Source organism: Anolis carolinensis, chromosome 2, assembly GCF_035594765.1.
Source record: "Anolis carolinensis isolate JA03-04 chromosome 2, rAnoCar3.1.pri, whole genome shotgun sequence".
NCBI lineage: Eukaryota > Metazoa > Chordata > Lepidosauria > Squamata > Dactyloidae > Anolis > Anolis carolinensis.
Genome location: NC_085842.1, coordinates 208,384,853 through 208,405,184, shown reverse-complemented (window position 1 = coordinate 208,405,184; position 20,332 = coordinate 208,384,853). Strand labels below are relative to the sequence as shown.

Below are 20,332 nucleotides of genomic sequence, written 5' to 3'. Positions count from 1 at the left end.
TAGATGGTTAACGTGAAGTTCACATGGCTGTTTGGACTTTGAAACACACATATATGTATAAAGGAAAGCATAGGACTGAAAATATTTGTGTGTGTGTATATATTTATATATATACAGTATACATATACACATGATGTAACTCCAATTTTTATTTTATACTAGCTTCAGCATCCAGTGACGCCAAGGTTAGGTGATCTGAAATGATAAACATAAACATAGAAAGTGTAGCTAGACTTACATTTCCTCTCTAGAATTGATAGGATATCAGTACAAAAATTACACCTCAAGTCCAAAACATCAAACAACCAACTTATTGTTGCTATGTGGGTTTCTCTTACATGTCCTCCAGTTGCCATTAGTAACCTGTTATTATGTCATAAAGAATTTTGCCAGCCTTTGTCTGGAGCAATTTGGTGTAGGATGGCATGTTTCAGGTTATAGAATCTTACCTGCGACGCATAATGTATGTGAAATTGCTTTTTTCCTCTCATCCCTCACCCCTACTAATGGTCTACATTAGTCTATCATGGCCTCCAAGATGGGGCTTTGTATTAACATATCCAGAAAGAAATTTACCATTCAATTTGCATAATAAGATAGCAGAGTTTTCCTGCCTTGTGGTTCCTTACACAGCAAATAGGGCAGCATTTATTATTACCACTGAGAACAGGAAAGATAGGAAAGGGATAGACTCCATCTTTGAAATCACAGGTTTGAGTTTGCAAGATCTGAGCAGAATTGTTGAAAACAGGATAATCTGGAGATTTCTTTCATATGATTGATATAAGTCAAAGTCAACCTAACAACAAACAAGGCATTTGGTAGGACAAATAAGGTATCATGTATTATTACCACCTGCGAACATTCAGAAAGCTCCCTGCAAATAGAACATAAGATATAAGCAAGAAGAGGGGATTTCCTAAAATGTACTATTGTATCAAAGGTTGAGAGAGAGAGAGAGAGAGAGAGAGAGAGAGAGAGAGAGAGAGAGAGAGAGAGAGAGAGAGAGAGAGAGAAAGAGAGAGAGAGATATGAATATTTTGGAGAGGAACATTCATCCCATATATTGTTTCTGAAGAGTGCTGTATTTGACCCTATCTTTTTCCTGACTTCATTTCTGAATTCTCTCAGTGCATGAGAAGAGCTTGGAAAGGTTACCTTTTTGAATTACTGTACATCTCCTATTTATGTATTTATTGTGTCAGAAGCGAATTGAGAATACAATTATAATGCATAGAAAAACCACAAACCAAGTTAAAATTTGGCATTATTCTAAATTTCCTTTGATCAGAAGCTGGCCACTTGGAGTGCCTCTGATGTTGCTGTAAGAAGTGCATGTGGCAGGGCTCAGACTGCATTGTAGTAAGTGGTGTGTGGTTTGCTCTTCTCCACTTTATATCCCCATTTCTTAAGGTTAACTCTGTATCTTGTGGTGCCAGAGTACAGTCTGTTCAGTGCCTTCTAAGTTGCCCAGCCTTCTGTGTGCCCAGGAGGGAGTTTCTCATCTAGTATCAGCTACTGATTGAAGTTCCAGGTTTTAGCCTACCACTTTTGGACTCCTGCTTGCTGAGGTGTTCCTGTGAGTATCTCTGCAGATCCTAGGAAGCTATTTCTTGATTTAAGGCATTTCTTGCTGGCTGATATCTGAACAGAGGATTGACCGGATATGTCAATGCCTTGGTCCTTTCATTACATCTCCTAAAGAACCGCTATCCAGCCTGGCCAGCAGCAGCGTTGGATGACTGATTCAGAGAGTTATAGTCCAAAGTTTTCCAAGCTTTGAGCCTGGGAAAGATCTCAAGATTGATAAAAGAAACATCATTGATGAGCTGGGAAGGATTTTCTGACATGTTATAATAAGGAAATAGGCTATCATGTGCTACAAAAAACTTGACAAGGTTGGAGAACATATGGGTGAGAGAGCGATTGGATGTGCCACTACCACTACTATAATGAGGATAATAATACTGGCCATTAAACATGGTTTCCTGGCATTCTTCTATAAATTTCACCATCATCAATATAATACTATACACAATAAAACCTATAAAACCTATAAAACCAACTGTCAGCACTAATCATAAAATCAATTAAATATCAATTAAATACCTGGTTAAAAAAAAAGCAGAAGAAAAAAATGTGTCTCAGCATTTTCTACTGTCAGAAATGTTGGAGCTTCTTTAACAGTGAGTTCCATAATTTTTGGCAAAAGCCCTGTGGTTTTTTCCCCCATGGGCATGCAGAAATCAAGGTCCCTGTCACACTACACAATTATAGCACTATGATTCCACTTTAGCCACCATAGGATCCAGTTTTGCTACTTAAAGTGGAAACACAGTGCTATAACTGTATAGTGTGAATATCACCCTGAAATGACCAAAAAGAAAAAAAAAGATAAAATGCTACTTCTGGAGCAGTTATCAATTTTGACATATACACAAAATCTGCACGCATCAAACAGGTCTTACTAGAAATCAGAAATAACAACCGCAAGGGACTTTTAGTTTTGACTTTTTGATTAATGTGAACTAGATCATCTCTCTCTCTTTCTCTTTCTCTCTCTCTCTCTCTTTCTCTTTCTCTCTCTCTCTCTCTCTCTCTCTCTCTCTCTCTCCCTCCCTTTCCCCCCTCCCCCCTCTCTCTGCAATTATAGTCAGTCCCTGTGTGCCCAAGTAACCATTAGAAATAGACATGCATTGTGTAAATCCAGAGTAAGAAAGTGTGAACACCCATGTATGAGCCATATTTCCAGTTGCCACAGCTCTCATATCTAGCTTCCCTGTGTATTTCACATGCCATTCCTTCCACACAGCTGAATAAAATCCCACATTATCTGCTTTGAACTGGGATATATGGTAGTGAGGACTCAGATAACCCAGTTCAAAGCAGATATTGTGGGTTATTCTACCTTGATATTCTGGATTATACGTCTGTGTGGAAGGGCCCAAGGAAACCAATGTGAGAGGAAAGAAAATACGGAGCAGTTTGGGTACCCTCCCTTTCTTTAGAGAGGTAAAGAGTCATAAATCTGATCTTTTATTTGCAGCTGTTTTAAATGATTTCTAGTAATCTGTATCCGCAGGCCCTTGCCAAACATGACTGTTATGCACCTTTGCAAATTCAGGTGAAGCTCAACAATGTGGCAGCAATTGAAGTCAGGTGTAGAGAGTTTCATCTCTAGATATAGTTGCACTCCCCCTCCTCCATCCATGTAAAAATAACACATCTGAATGGAAAAGTAAGGAAAACATTTTATCTTTTACAGCAACTTAGAAACAGGGTTTTTTTAAAAGGAAAAATATTTTTCGCTCAGCAGGTACTTTAAAACTATGCTTGCCAGATACATCACACTATAAATTATCCAGTTGTACAATGAAAGAATGCACCCAAGCAAGAAAGATCAATGAACACTGTCGGTCACTGGCGGGTGGGTGGGGGGCGGTGGAGTGTCTAAGTATGAAAGATCTAAAAATGTTAACATTGAATTTATCATTGTCATGTGTTACACCCATCCACTACCATTATTTACCACATCTCAGAACCTCTTTAGATGAATCATTCAACATCTTGCAAACCTGTTTCTCCTAGACAGTACTACTTCAGGGTTCAGATAGAAAACTGCATGACTGAAGAAATCCACATACAAAATGTAACTTTCCCCCATATGTATGCATAAAAATAACATGTGAGGGTGATGGCTAGGACTAGAAGGCTATTCTTTAACACCTTGATTTCTATGTGCACGGTGTGTTTTTGTTGTGTAACATGAAGATTTCACCATGAAATCTGTCACTTGTGGTTGGCCATTGTATAGTTAAAAACCAAAGTGAAAAGTTGCAAAAAGTCAAGTGATAAGTAGCTCATCTAGATCAGATGCCTTTGAATATACATCTTGTATGTCTCAGGGATGTGGAATCTATTTTGTCCAAATGGTTGAATTTTGCAGATATTCTCAGGGGCCACATTCTGCTGTTGAGCAAGAGAAAAGGCAAAAGAGTGGGATCACCACTGATATCCTATTCTGGTATGTAATCCTTAGGAGAGGCTTCTCAACACCTTAAAATGGAAAACCTGCACAAAGGTCTAGAAACCACCAAAGTATGGTCCTTTTGAGGGCCACAAGTGTAAACCCAGTGAATGAATAGGGCATGTTAAGGCAACACTTATGAATATTGCTTCAGTGAACCTTTCATTGAGACTAACCGTTGCTTGTACCCTATATAAAGAGGCCTTAAATTTTTAATGAAATTTTTATTAGTTATACCTCTCAATCAAGAAAATACAATTATACACAATGGATGACCATAAGTAAAGTCAATATTGTGTATATTCTAGCCTATAAACTAAGCCAGCTATACCAGTTAGCTTTTGCAGAAATATTTTAAAAATGCAGGGGGCTCCACCTCATTCCTTTGAAACTTTTGTCTAGTTTTATTTATTTATTTACTATATTTATACCCTGCTCTTCTCAACCCCGAAGGGGACTCAGATTATGGCAAAATTCAATGCCACATTGTACAAACAAATAATAAATATAACATATCAAATTATAAAACTTGTAAATACAATAAAAGATATTAAAACATAATGCCGAGTCCCATCATCGTTATTCAAGCTGCTACATGCAACTTGGAATATTCCACTACTCCTCAAAGGCCTGTGTGCAATGCCAGGTCTTTAACTTTTTCCTGAACACCAGGAGGGAAGGGGCCAATCTGATCTCACTGGGGAGGGGGTTCCACAGACAAGGAGTCACCACTGAGAAGGCCCTGACTCTCGTCCCCACCAGTCATGATTGCGAAGAGGGTGGGACCAAGATCAGGGCCTCCCCAGCTGATCTTAAGTCTCTAACTGGCTCATAACCAGAGATACATTCGGAGAGGTAAGTTGGACCAGAACCGTTTAAGGCTTTATAGGCCAAAGCCAGCACTTTGAATTGCGCCTGGTAGCAAACTGGCAGCCAGAGGAGCTGATGTAACAGGAAGGTTGTATGCTCCTTGTATGCGACTCCAGTGAGAAATCTGGCTGCTGCCCGTTGGGACTACTTGAAGCTTCCTGGCCAGTCTTCAATAGCAACCCCATATAGAGCGCATTGTAGTAATCTATTTGAGATGTAACAAGAGTGTGGACCACTGTGACAAAGTCTGGGTTCTCAAGGTATGAGCACAGCTGGAGCACAAGTTTTAAATGTGTGAATGCTGCCCTGGCCACCACCGAAACCTAGGGTTCCAGGCTCAGTGACAAATCCAAGAGAACTCCCAAGCACAAACCTGTGTAACCTCATCCAGTACAGGCTGCTACCTATACCTTGTTCGGCCTTCCAACTGACCAGGAGTACCTTTGTCATGTCTGGATTCAATTTGTTTGCCGTCATCCAGATGTCACAGCCGCCATGCACCGGTTCAGGACCTGAACAGCCTCCTTAGTAGCAGGTGGAAAGGAGTGATAGAATTGGATGTCATCTGCATATAGACGGCATTGAATTCCAAAACTCCGGATGATCTCTCCCAGTGGCTTCATGTAGATATTAAACAACATGGGGGGCAATATGGAACTCTGTGGGACCCCACAGGACTAGGGCTACGTGGTCGAGCAAGTGTTTCCCAACAACACCTTCTGAGAATGACCCTCCAGGAAGGACTGGAGCACTGCAAGACAGTGCCTCCAAGCTGCATTCCCACAAGACGTCTCAGAAACTTACTGTGGTCTATGATATCGAAATTAATTTTAATGCTGGGAAAATCTCTCTAATATTTTGATTTCGTAGAACAATGCTCCTGGGCTGTAATAAAAACAAACAATAAAACAAACCAAGATTATTACTATATGGATGATTCCAGTTTAGACTATTGTTCTGAATATTCAATAAATTTACCCAATTAATAGTTTTGTATGTTTTCATATTTTTAAAACAATTGGTCCTGCTTTTTCAAATATATTTGCTATGTGGAATGATTTTTTAAAACCAAAACCAGATATTCCAAAACCTGGAAAAAAAACCCTGAAATCTGAAGCACTTCTGGTCCCAGGCATTTCAGATAAGGGATACTTGACCTATAAAAGTCATTAGGCAAAGCTATTAGATATACATAACAAAAGTATAAACTGGAATGATCCATATAATAGATATCTTGGTTTGTTTATTGTTTGTTTTTAATATATGTTGTAATGGTGCCCTTTTCAATGGAAAGGTAAGGGCCAGAATATCCAATACCCACGATGTTAAAGTTATAAACCTGTATGTTGAAAAATACTTCACTTTAGCAAGACCATGTCCTTGCTTTCAACCAGAATGAGTAATTTTAGTATATCCAGGAATCCTCTGCTTTTGCATCCTCTGACTGCATGTACAGTCGAGTCTCACTTATCCAACACTCGCTTATCCAACATTCTGGATTATCCAACGCATTTTGTAGTCAATGTTTTCAATATATCGTGATATTTTGGTGCTAAATTCATAAATATAGTAATTACAACATAACCTTACTGCCTATTGAACTACTTTTTCTATCAAATTTGTTGTATAACATGATGTTTTGATGCTTATTTTGTAAAATCATTACCTAATTTGATGTTTAATAGGCTTTTCCTTAACCTCTCCTTATTATCCAACATATTCGCTTATCCAACGTTCTGCCAGCCCGTTTACGTTGGATAAGTGAGACTCTACTGTATTACCAAAAATGCAATAAAAAAATCAAATGGATCAAAATTCACTTCTGGCTATGAAAACTTGTTTGTTGGTATTTAACAAATATACTGTGAAACCACCGATGATATTCTTCAGTTTCAACTACTTGTCAAGTCAGCTTCTGTTCACAGGGAGGCTGCATCCATAACATGAATCTCACTATAAACTCTTGAAGCCATCTCAGACTGTCCTATCTCAAAGTCTTGAAGAAGAGGATGTAGTCTTGAATATGTCCCTGAATTCTTTGGAGGCAATTATGCCTCAGTGATAAAGAAACCTCAGTGGTAAAGTTGATGATAAAATATGTAATAGAATCATAAAATAATAGAGTTGGAAGAGACCACATGCGCCATCTAGTCCAACCCGCCTACCTTGCAGGAAAAGCACAATCAAAGTAAAGTAGTAAAATGGTGTTCTTTATATAAATGGGAAATCCAGATTTGCTGTTTGGAATTTAAAAAATCAAACTGTGGATGGTTGAATCTGTGGATGCAGAATTCATTGATATAGACAGCCGTCTGTACTTTCAGGATATGGAACTGATGGGACACACCCAAGGGTTAGGGTGTGTTGTCCAAATGCATTGACACTTATCTGTTAGTGTATCTGATTCTAGAAACTGACTTGCTGTAAATGATATGTGTGGTCTAGTTTCATTGTTGTGAAACATGTCAGAGTGACCTGGGAAAACAAATCAAACATAACTGCAAAAAAAAAAAAAAAAAAAAAAAAGGAAACAAAATATTCGAAGAAGGATGTCAGCAATAATGATGAATGATATACTGTTGAGCTGAAAACAGTTAGGAATGTTAATATCAATAGTCAGGGAGGATTTTGCATACATCAAAAAATGTTTGTTTACCCTTTGGCAGAAGAAGGAAATCTGCAAGACAGGTATTCATTCTCTTTCTCTATTTTAGTGTTGCTGCTGATTTATTGTTTTTTATTATGTTGTTTATTTGCAGATAAATGGTTGCTGGTTTTATGTTTGTTGGATTAATTCATAAAAGAATTGAGTGATACCCTGAGGGTTTCATGGTGCTATTTGTGGTTGGAAAGAAAAAGACAGGAGAAAAAAGAAGGAGAACATCAGAGTGCAGGGGACAGAGAAAGTAGTTGTCAGATCTTCCTGGATTGAGGCCACATTCACACTAAACCTTTAGGCCTCTTCCACACTTCTGAATAAAATCTCACATTTTCTGCTTTGACCTGGAATATATGGCAATATGGACTCAGAGAACCCAGTTCAAAGCAGATATTGTTGGATTTTCTGCCTTGATATTCTGGGATATAGGGTTGTGTGGAAGGGCTCTTAGAGAGCTATGATTCCACTTTAACAATCACAATAACTTCTATATAATCTGGGAAATTTGTAGTTTTAAAAAGGACACTTAGAATTTTCAAACTCTAGTACTCTCCCTTAAATTATAAACTGCAGGGTTCCATAGGATGGAACCATAGCAGTTGAAGTGGAATGGTAAGAATATAAATGTGTAGTGTGGAAGTGAGGATAAACCACATAAACCATATCCTTCATAGAGCAGTCATGCTAAGCCAGCAGTTTCTAACCTTTTTCGAGTTACGACCCCATTTTATCGATGCAAAGTGACCTGTGACCCATGATAATGATACATTAAAAATTAGAGCTGTTGGGGCTGCTATAGTAACAACTATGGTGCCTGGACCTTACAGCACTGCTTGCCTTATGGTTGATTCCTCTTGACTTGCTGCTTAGCTGGCCAAAGAAGGGGAATAATGTGATGTGCTGGGCATCAGATCCCTGGAAGCAGGATCATTTGATTCATGTCAATATGCAATTTATTATATTTCACAGAAGTTGTTGGTATCAAAGAAAAACATTCCCTCCCACAAGAAACAATGCTAATCTAGGCACTCAGCATGCATGTATCCCTAAGATTCTACCAATCACAAGCCAACCAGTGCCCACATTACGTAGAGCAGTCACTGAACTGAGCATGAACCAGGACTTCACAATAAGCTAACCCAACAAACAAAAGATCGTTATACATTTATGCAAACAAATCTCTGTACAGGATGCGATGATGTGATTTTTTGTTTTTCCTTTTAAAATTTTTCATAGCTCACCACTGCCCAGCGACCTCAAAGAAAACCCGTCACTACCCCATTTTGGATCACGAACCATAATAATAATAATAATAATAATAATAATAATAATACAACTTTATTTATATCCCGCCAACATCTCCCCATGGGGACTTGGGGCGGCTCACATGGGGCAAGGCCTGAACAATACAATTGAGCAAAAAAAAAACTACAGCATAAATACAATTCACAATATACAAAAGATAAAACAGTAATACAATACAATACAATTGTTTACAACAATTAATAATATCAATCAGCCAGGTACAGTTCTGTCGTCTGCATAGGTGGAGGAACTGTAGCAGCTAAATAGGAATAACATAATAAGTTAAAATACATAAGTGATGAGGACCTAATAAAATTCAGGATAGAATTAAAATGCCATCTGAGGCTGATCATCCAGTGACTGTCTAACCGAAGGCCAACCGAAACATAGAATCATAGAATCATAGAATAGTAGAGTTGGAAGAGACCTCATGGGCCATCCAGTCCAACTCCCTGCCAAGTAGCAGGAAATCGCGTTCAAAGCACCCCCGACAGATGGCCATCCAGCCTCTGCTTAAAAGCCTCCAAAGAAGGAGCCTCCACCACAGTCCGGGGCAGAGAGTTCCACTGCTGAACAGCTCTCACAGTCAGGAAGTTCTTCCTAATGTTCAGGTGGAATCGCCTTTCCTGTAGTTTGAAGCCATTGTTCCACGTCCTAGTCTACAGTGCAGCAGAAAACAAGCTTGCTCCCTCCTCCCTATGACTTCCCCTCACATATTTGTACATGGCTATCATGTCTCCTCTCAACCTTCTCTTCTGCAGGCTAAACATGCCCAGTTCTTTAAGCTGTTCCTCATAGGGCTTGTTCTCCAGACCTTTGATCATTTTAGTTGCCCTCCTCTGGACACTTTCCAGCTTGTCAACATCTCCCTTCAACTGCGGTGCCCAGAATTGGACACAGTATTCCAGGTGTGGTCTGACCAAGGCAGAATAGAGGGGTATCATGACTTCCCTGGATCTAGATGCTATACCCCTATTTATGCAGGCCAGAATCCCGTTGGCTTTTTTAGCAGCCACATCACATTGTAGGCTCATGTTTAACTTGTTGTCCATGAGGATTCAGTTTTCGAACTGTTGTTCACATCCAAGTCTTCAGTTGTTTCCTGAAGGAGGATAGAGAGGGAGCCAATCTAATCTCCCTGGGGAGGGAGTTCCAGAGCCCGGGGACCACGAGTCATAGGTTGGGAACTATTGTGCTAAGTATTGCTTTATTTAGAACAGTAATCTCACCAGTCAAGCCGTCCCATGTGATTATTTCTCTCCAATATAAGAGGGATTTCCCCCCATTTTCTTCAGTATGACTGATACTGTAATGGCATTGACCTCCAACTCAATGTTCACTTTCTTGTTAAGGAGATCAGTTTCAAGCTGAACACCTCCCTTTTTGTTGACCACACGAGTGGCCATGTTGGAGCACCCTACACTATGTAGAAATCATGCTTCAGCATACCTGCTGTTGTGCATCCAGAGTTTTCCCTTCTGGTGGACACTGGGGTGAAGCAGTTGCCTCTTTCCCACCTTTTTCCGCTCCTGTTCTTTGATTACAGTTGCTCGCTTGGATATGAGAGAAGAAAAGAGAGATGGGAAGAAGACCACTCTTCTTGGAGACAGAAATGCTATTATCATAGATATTCTCCCATCTGCATACTTTCTCATAACACATATGCTTTTTTTGGACTTAGCAATAAAACAAGGAATCACTTCCATTTGTGAAGAACACACAAGTTTAAAGTTTGTTCATCTTTGGGGGGTAAGAAATGGGTTTATGTAATATTCCAATCAAGGCTGAATGTGGTCTGCTATAGTCTTTCACACCTAATTTGACTTTTGGGATTGCATCCTTCCCTTTCATACATACCTTGGTGTGGTGAGAAGCTGATGCTGTTGTTGCACAATGAAATGAGACAAACCATTTTGTCAAAATTTGCTGTGTCTGCAGGGCAATCATCCTTACCCTCAATTATCCACAAAGAGACATCAGGCGTCATCTTGTGTTATGCAAAAAAGCAGGTCATTTGGAGAAGCAAGTTTTCCAGGTGTGGAACAGACTGGTGGCAACATGTAGAAGCCTCCTGTCCTCTAAAAGGATGCATAGTTGAGGTCCTTTAGAGCATTGCTTCTTAAACTGGGAGTCCCAACCCCAAACGGGGTTCCTTTAGCTCAATGTTGGGATCACAAAAAATTGGCAACAGTTGCTGATCAAAAGGGCAGTTCGAATCTGGGGAGCAGGATGAACTTCGACTGTTAGCCCCAGCTTCTGCCAACCTAGCAGTTCAAAAACATGCAAATGTGAGTAGATCAATAGGTACTGCTCTGGTGGGAAGGTAACAGCACTCTATGTAGTCATGCCAGCGACATGACCTTGGAGGTGTCTATGGATGATGCCGGCTCTTCAGCTTAAAAATTGAGATGAGCACCACCCCCCCAGAGTCAGATACAACTAGACTTAATGTCAGGGGAAAACCTTTACCTTTTAAAAAGGTTTCTGAATGCCACCATTTCCACAAACCTGTTAGCAACAACATGCAAAGTTTACAGTGGGCTCTGCAGAAGATGCTTCAGCTGTGCTTCATAAAAAGGGAAATCTTGTTTAACAAGCTTTGCAAATGCTGATTTGTTATCAGTAAATGTTCAATTTTTATACCTATATACGTAGTGTAAAATTTCTCTGGTGGTAAGAGGTCACAAGAGGAAACCTTGCTTTAGAAAATTCATGAAGCATCCATGCGAGGAGCAGGTCTAGCAGCAAGAAATGTATCAAGGCTGATCTGCCCCTCCTGCTCCAGCTTAGTATGCTTAAAATACAGTAGAGTCTCACTTATCCAAGCCTCGCTTATCCAAGCCTCTGGATAATCCAAGCCATTTTTGTAGTCAATGTTTTCAATATATCGTGATATTTTGGTGCTAAAGTCGTAAATACAGTAATTGCAACATAGCATTACTGCGTATTGAACTACTTTTTCTGTCAAATTTGTTGTATAACATGATGTTTTGGTTCTTAATTTGTAAAATCATAACCTAATTTGATGTTGAATAGGCTTTTCCTTAATCCCTCCTTATTATCCAAGATATTCGCTTATCCAAGCTTCTGTCGGCCCATTTAGCTTGGATAAGTGAGACTCTACTGTAGTTAGTTATTATCCCTGGCCAAAAAATCCAAGCCTGTATTTGCTAGGGGAGATATTTGTGCAGATAGCCTGGAGGAACTGAAGAAAAGTTCCAAGAATAAAGGTTCAGAACATTATTTAGTCTTTTTAAAGTTCACTACTTCTTGCTACTAAATTTGCTCCTGGCATGGGTGCTTTGATAGACTGTAGTTGCTGCATATTATTCTACCCCACTCAGATGGAATGACCTGCTGCAACTTCTGAGCCCTTCCACACAGTCCTATATCCCAGAATATCAAGGCAGAAAATCCCACAATATCTGCTTTGAACTGGGTTATCTGAGTTATCTGAACATCTATTCCAGCTCAAAGCAGAAAAGGTGGGATTTTATTCAGGTGTGTGGGAGGAGTCACAGTCTGTCAAAGTCAGTTGCTTGCAGAGGGTTTTGAAATTATACCAAAGATTATTTGGGATTGGTCTGAGGACCACAGGAAGACCTAAAAGCCAAATTAGAGAGTGGAGCAAGATTTGTGTGACTATAGCAGTTAAGATCATAGGAACTTAGAGGCTGCAACTGTATCAGATAAATAAGACATTGGAAGACAACAGGGAGAAAAAAAATATCAGTGACTAGGAGTGGAAGAGAAAAGTGTGAGAGAGAAAGAAGGAGCAGAGGAAGTGGCAAGGAGTGAGACTTAACCTTGACTTTCTTGAGGCCCAGGAAAAGATATTCGGTCTCCTGCACCCTCTGCCACTTGTCATCTCCATCTGTTTGAGTCTTTCTCTAAAATGGGAAGGCACAGATTCTTTGGGAGGCACAAAGCAAGTAACTTTGGAAAGCCTTTTGCTTGTATGGAATGCTTCTTACCAGTTATTCCCAGTGCTGGGTACAATGGTTACAGAGTATCACTTGCCTACCACCCAAGGCTGGATCTCAACTATTTTTTTATTATTTATTACAGTACTTGTATCCCACCCTTCTCACCCAACTATGCATGTATATTGGGATTTGTTGGAAGGTCACTTCACATGGACATGCTATAAGTATTTCAGTTTTAAAAACTTTTAAATTCTTTATGGTACAACTTGTGGGTGTCAGAATAACATTTTCTCAGCACCTGAGAAAGTTAAAGAATTGCTGGTTGATGAATTGGATTCTGGGAATTGAAGTTCATAAAAGAAACTTTTCCAAGCTTTGGTGAAATAATGAGTTTACCCTGTTTGCCTCTTTGACCCTTACAGTTGTTATTGAAACCAGAAAAATATATGCAAAAATAGTAAATATGGTAGATCTTGCAAATTAATAAAAAAATGCATTGTGCATAATGCATAGATATGGATCTCAAGATTCAACCTTTCTCAATATCTCACACCTCTGAGGATGCCTGCCACAAATTTGGGTGAAACGTCAAGAGAGAAAGCTTCTGGAACATGGCCATACAGCCCAAAAGACTCACAGCAACCCAGTTTCTTAATACTGTTTCATTTCCTTTAGTACATCACTTAGAGGTGAAAAACTTGAAGGTTGTCCCAAGTCCCAATCCAAATATTCTAACGCATTAAATGTCTAGAAATAAAATGTGAAGAGTTCTTTCGAATGGTTCAGCTATTTTCCTAAGTGACATTTTGCCAAAAAGAAATTTTTCAGCAACTCCTATAAAATCGTGTCTGCCAGCCTTAGACTGGAGCTCTCACATCCCTTTATTTTGCGGTCCTTTTTAAAATGGGGATTATGCTCTTAACCAGTTACAACTTGTAGTTAGTCGATATGGAGCACATGCCTTAATAAACCCCAACATATTTTAATTCTCATTGTGCAATACCGTGCATGCTCCCTTAGACATAAATGCTGCTGTGCTCCAGGATAATTATGCCCAAGAATGTATCCCAAGAGAACAGCCCTGTATTCATGTTTACCTGGAACATCCCAAGGTGTTCAGTGGTGGTTACTAACAAAACACAAGCGCAGACCCCTGCAACTTTGGTACACAATCCTACACATGTTCCCAAATAAGTCCCGTTGATGTCCATGGTCCCTATTTCAAAGCAAACGTGCTTAGGATTATGCCACAATACTGCAGAGATCAATAAGAATGATTTTAAGTTAAAATTAATCATAACTTTCGAAATAATGTCTTAAAAGCCCTATGAGAAAATGGCTTGCTCAGATGGAAATGTTTAGCTTGGGGAAGAGAAGTCAAATAAGTGAAAGGATGTCGTGCTGAAGTTGGAGCCAGCATGTTTTCTGCTGCTACAAGGGCTAGAAAGTTCAAATTACAGGAAAAGAGATTCTGTCTAAACAATAGGAAGAACAGGGTTGTTGTATGTCTTTTGGGCTGTGTGGCCATGTTACAGAAGTATTCTCTCCTGACGTTTCGCCCACATCTATGGCAGGCATCCTCAGAGGTTGTGAGGTATGGATAAACTAAGTAAGGAAAGGAAAGAAAATATATCTGTGTAGAGTCCAAGGTGTGGCAAGAGTCCTTTGTCACTGGGAGCCAGCATTAATGTTTCAGTTAATCACCCTAATTAGCATTGGAAATGTTTTGTCCCTTGCCTGGGGGCATCCTTTGTTCAGTCAAGCCCTCAGAATGTTGGTTCCCATCTATTGTTTTGATTTTGAAGTTTTGTAATACTGGGAGCCAGATTTCGTTCATTTTCATGGTTTCTTCCTTTCTGTTGAAGTTGTCCACATGCTTGTGGATTTCAATGGCTTCTCTGTGTAGTCTGACATGATAGTTGTTGGAATGGTCCAGCATTTTTGTGTTCTCAAATAATATCCTGTGTCCAGGCTGGTTCATCAAATGCTCTGCTATGGCTGATTTCTCTGGTTGAATTAGTCTGCAGTGCCTTTCATGTTCTTTGACTCTTGTTTGGGCGCTGCGTTTGGTGGTCCCTATGTCATCTTTGGAGGTCTTAAAACAAAGGTTGAATGGGCACCTCTCAGGAGTTTTTTAGTCACATATTCCTGCATGGCAGTGGATCAAATTAGATTGCCCTTGTGGCCCCATTCCAACTTTATGATTCTGTGAGTAACACCAATACCTATAACAAGAGAACAGCAATTTTATTCTTCCAAAAGAACATAACTGCTATTAATATGTCTTTTATGTAACAAGAAATATTTATGTGTTCAATATAAAAAGTTAGGGCTTAGGGGTCATTTATGTTATTTGTTTTGGCCACTTTCCTACTTTCAAGTATATGATCTTGTATAAAATCTGCGGATAGCATATGTTCATATTGCTGTCATATAAGAATATGGGGCATGAACTACTAAACTGCAAATTTAAATGTGTCTTTTTTGAGTTAAGTCTAATCAAAATAAGTTTTTTTCATGTCAGGAGTGACTTGGGAAACTGCAAGTCGCTTCTGGTGTGCGAGAATTGGCCGTCTGCAAGGACATTGCCCAGGGGATGTCTGGATGTTTTACCATCCTGTGGGAGGCTTCTCTCATGTCCCCGTGGGAAGCTGGAGCTGAAAGAGGGGAGCTCACCCCGCTCCCCAGATTCGAACCATCAACCTTTTGTTCAGTAGTCCTGCTGGCACAAGGGTTTAACACATTGCACCACCAGGGGCTTGTTATCAAAATAAGTTGTTTTGCAGCATATAAACATATTTAGTACTGAGCTCTCCATTTTAAAATAAAAATCTGTGACCCTTTGGACCCTGAACATATCCAACATATCCTTGTATATTATGTGCATATTTTCCTCTGAACATGCTTCCAATTTCTATTTTTGAAATGGCAGATTTCCATAAAATGCTGCCTCAATGCCGCAGCTTTTGGCCTAGTAATCATCGCATGTTTCTGGAGTCATTTGCCTTGTCTGATTAATTCCATCTTAAACAGATAAATTATTTGCATTCCAATCTATTTCTGGCTTATAGTTCTCTTTCCACTACTGTATTTGATGACACATGGGGTCCACAGGAATTTGGCCCAGGATACATATAAACTTAATTTACACACAGTATTTATTGTTCGAACGTGGCAGTTATGGCATGATCCAATAGCTCATAAAATAAAACAGGTGCAAGACACTTTCTAATGTGAAGGCATGTATGAAATTACACAATCTCCACGGAACTGCTCAAGTGTCCATTCAAAACATTTATACTACCAAATAACATCAAGAAGGTGGTTTTCACTTATCTAAAGCTGAAATAAGTATGAAAGTGGTTGTAGCATGCAACAAGCAAAGCTGAATCATGGTGGTTAATCTCAAATGGATTACAGCCACCACATACATTGTTGAGTGGTGAATTACTACTTATGAAAACCCCATTGATTCAATGTAGAGGTAGGCAAAGTGTAGTTTGGGCAATATTGAACACCTCCAACTGTTCTTACCTTCTGATCTCAAGACCCAAGCTGCCAAAGCATCTGGAAAGGAGATGTCATGGGAAGGAGGGAGCAATCTCATTTTCTGCTCCCCTGGAGACTAGGATACAGAACTACGGCTTCAAACTACAGGGAAGGAGATTCCACCAGAACATTAGGAGTGATTACTGTGAGAGATGTTCAGCAGAGGAACCCTCTGCCCCAGAGTGTGGTGGAGGCTCCTTCTTTGGACACTTTTAAGCAGAGGCTGGATGGCCATCTGTCGGGGGTGCTTTGAATGCAATTTTTCTGCTTCTTGGCAGGGGGTTGGACTCAGTGGCCCATGAGGTCTTTTCCAATTCTATGAGAGTACAGTTGGAACAGTGGACTGAAATTCAGCAAAGGTGGAATTCAACAAAAAGGAATGGAAAGTATTGCATTTAAGTACTAAACCAAAGGCAAAAGTATAGGGTGGAAGAGACTTGGCTTGGCAGCAGTACTTCTAAAAAGATCATGGTGTTTTATTGGATTACACACTCTGTATGAGCCAGCAATCTTAAACTATATTAATAGACAAATAGTTCCCAGATCACAGGGTGCAATGTTTTTGCTGACTGCATTTGGAGTAGCATGTTCATTCTTGAGCATTATATTTTAAGAAGAATATTGACCAACTGGAACACATAATTCTCTGGCTCTAGAGAACAATCAGGATGGTGCAAGTTTTAGAAACTAAATCCAACAAGGCAGCCAGATAATTCTAAGCATGGGTGTCTCATAGGCAGTAACTTCCTTCCTTCCTTCCTTCCTTCCTTCCTTCCTTCCTTCCTTCCTTCCTTCCTTCCTTCCTTCCTTCCTTCCTTCCTTTCTCTCTTTTTGCATGTGCTCATGTCAGCCTCACAATAATGAGCATAAGTATAAGAGCTAAGACAAGAGCAAATGTCTCACAGCAACATTACTTCTAAACATGGAGCTCTACTTGGAGTTTTGCAACTATATGTTTTGAACTCTTAGAATCTTCTCAGACCGCTTAGCCAAAAGGTATGTTGTTTGATGGAAATTCTTTTAATTTAATCCAAAAAAGTTACTTTCATAAAACCTGATTCTACTTGACAATCATAAACAATGCCCACTGATAAACCTATCCTCAATGTAACAGTTACGTTGTTTCAAAACCATAATGTCTTATTTCAGCATCATTTCATTTGTCCATGGGGAAAAAAAAATCACTGTCCTTTTCTGAGAATAAAACTTGGGACACTCTCTACCTTTTGGTTTCCTCGATCAGGAGAGATACTATAAAATATATCACACATTTTAATACCTTAAAAAGGGGTGGGAGCATATTTCACATTATTAACACTTTGCTCCAGTTTAGCCAATACTCCCCCTCCCCAACCTAACTATTGCTATTCCTTTTTCTCCAAAATGCATGACACAATTTATGGATGGCTCCTTGCATCAGGTATGCAAGGAACTATTCTGGGTTTTATAAGCCGATGGAGATTCTCCAGTCAGTGTGCTTGCAGGTTGTTTTATTGCTGGAAAAAAATGGCGCACAGAACCAAAACCACAATAAAACCTCAATGTTACATATTGACAGGCTTACAATCCTTCCAACTCCACAATACAGCAAGCCGTAACAATAATAGTCATCTTTTGGATTTGATAAAATACAGAAAGGAGGAAAATTTGGCCAGCTGACATCTTTACTACACCCCACAGAAGTTTGCTGGGAAAGAGCTTTTGCTTCCTATCCTATCTGAAATGAATTGTAAAATGCAACAACAGCAGAAACAGGTCCCTGCCTTACAAAAGTTTACAATCTATACTAGAAACAATGGATGGGTCTCTCTCTCTCTTGATTCCAGAAATGTTAAAAGTAGCAAGGGATGGTTTCAAATATGTGTTTGGCTTCATTTTACCTCAGAGATGGAAATCACAACATCTTCCAAATGTTGTGGGACTCCAGCTCCCAGCAACTCTATAGCCATTAGCTACTATAGTCAAAGGCAAGGAATATTGCAAGTAGTACTTCAACAAGAGCATGATCCCCACCTTTGTTTGGCTGGAGATTATGACTGAGGCCATATTCTTAGATCCAAGGCAAAGGAGACATGTCTACTTCAAAGTAAGAGACACCACATTGAATGGCTCTTCTTGTAGAGGTAGGTGAACAGCATTGTGAGATGTGTGATCCAAGATTATATTGGGTTACAGGTTCCATTGGATTTAAAGTAATATACACTGTAGAATTAATGCAGTTTGACATTACTTTAATTGTCATGAATCAATGCTACGAACCTGGGAATTACAGCTTGATGAAGCACCAGCACTCTTGGGCAAAGCAGGCTAACAATGTTTCAAAACTGTGACAAAGTGCTGTCAAACTCTATTCATTCAACAGTGTAGAGGTTCAACAGACTATAGATGATGGGATTTGAAGTACAGTAACATTTGGAGAGCAGCATTTAGCCCATACCAATTTATAGGGTCAGACTTACATAAATAAGCCAAAGGCTTTAAAAAGCAGGTGGTATTCTGAAGTCTTCCTGTTCCTGAATCAAAACATTGGGGGAAGTCTGTTAAATTCAAGTTGTGGGCTGTTACATTTCCTCTGGCATGTCACTGCAAGGTCTATGTTCCATTTATAGCTGTAGATTTCTATGATTTATGGTTATGGCCCATGGCTAGGACAATAAATGTCATATTATTGATATTTGATACAATATAGATCAACAAATTATCTATATTTGAGTTGTTTCCTGTCCTGAGTGAAGTGCTTTCAGAGTGAGAAACTTAATGGAACTTGTGAGAAGAAAAAAAAAATCATAAATGGGGACAAAAAGCCAAGGAGAGAGAACTATAACTGCTTTGTTTAAAAACAGGGGGGGAAATCATACAGGAGGTTGTGACTTTTTTGCTTTGCTTTCTATTCTTCCTATTTTTATCTACCTTGACACTTACAATACAAGTATTTAGAATATTAAAAGTACAACACATAAAACATATCTCATAAAAACATAACTGAAGTATATTAATGGCAGTAAATGCTCAGTTTAATCCCTCTCCTGCCCCCCAGTTATTAGTCTTCTCTTTTTCTCTAAAAATTTCCCCAATAAGATGCTTGGATGACCAGACAACAGAGGGCTCATGTGTCTTTCATCCACACACCAAGGAAAATGCCCTATTCTTTCTCCTGGACACACTTTACTGTTGAAAATTTCAGCTGCGTATGTCTTACATTCAAATTGTTCTTTGGGGGCACAGGACAGAGACCCATAAAAAACTGGCAATCCTCCAATCCAAATTAATCGGATTAATCTTGGCTGTTCTAATGCAAAAATTGCCAGAGCACTTAGATATTAATATTTGTAATCAAGAGATACTCTTCCTACAGTATTTTCACCTCCTTGTACAGTTATATATCTTAATGAGTTTCTTCTGTATTTTTCATAGGCCTGTAAATATGAAATATGACGTATGAGGGAATGGATCTTGAAGGAGAGTTTTCCTTGGTGTGCGGATGAAAGACTCTGAAGGACATTGACCTTTCACTGGAAGGAAGGCCCCTTCAACACTGCCATATAAAGTTACTTGCTTTGAAGTGGATTATATGGCAGTGTATAATACAGTTCAAAGCAGTTAATGTGGATTATCTGCTTTGATAATCTGGATTATATAGCAGTATAGAAGGGGTCAAAGATATCTGTAAGGGAAGGGGGTCATATATAGACATGGGAAAGTGACCATATTGCTGTGACTTCAAGTTGTTTTGACTTATTGAGACCCTATTCATGGGGATTTTCTTGGCCAATTTTGTTCAGAAGGGGTTTGTCTTTACCCTCCTCTAATGTTGAGAGAGTGTGACTTTCCCTAGGTTATCTAGTGGGTTTCAGTGATTGATGACAGGATTAAAACCTTGGTTTCCAGAGTTGTAATCCAATGTTCAAATCACTACACTACATAGGGCTTTGTAGTCATACTAATACTATCAATTCTTCCTTCTGTAATGTGTAAAAAGATGGAATGAAGAGAAGA

General features: G+C 39.3%; 1 long non-coding RNA gene across 1 annotated transcript in view; it reads left to right on the top strand.

The window, feature by feature from the left end:
* Window positions 1–20,332, top strand: part of LOC107982387 (uncharacterized) — a 75,787-nt gene that overhangs the window by 39,249 nt on the left and 16,206 nt on the right. The gene's annotated exons all lie outside the window — the stretch shown is intronic.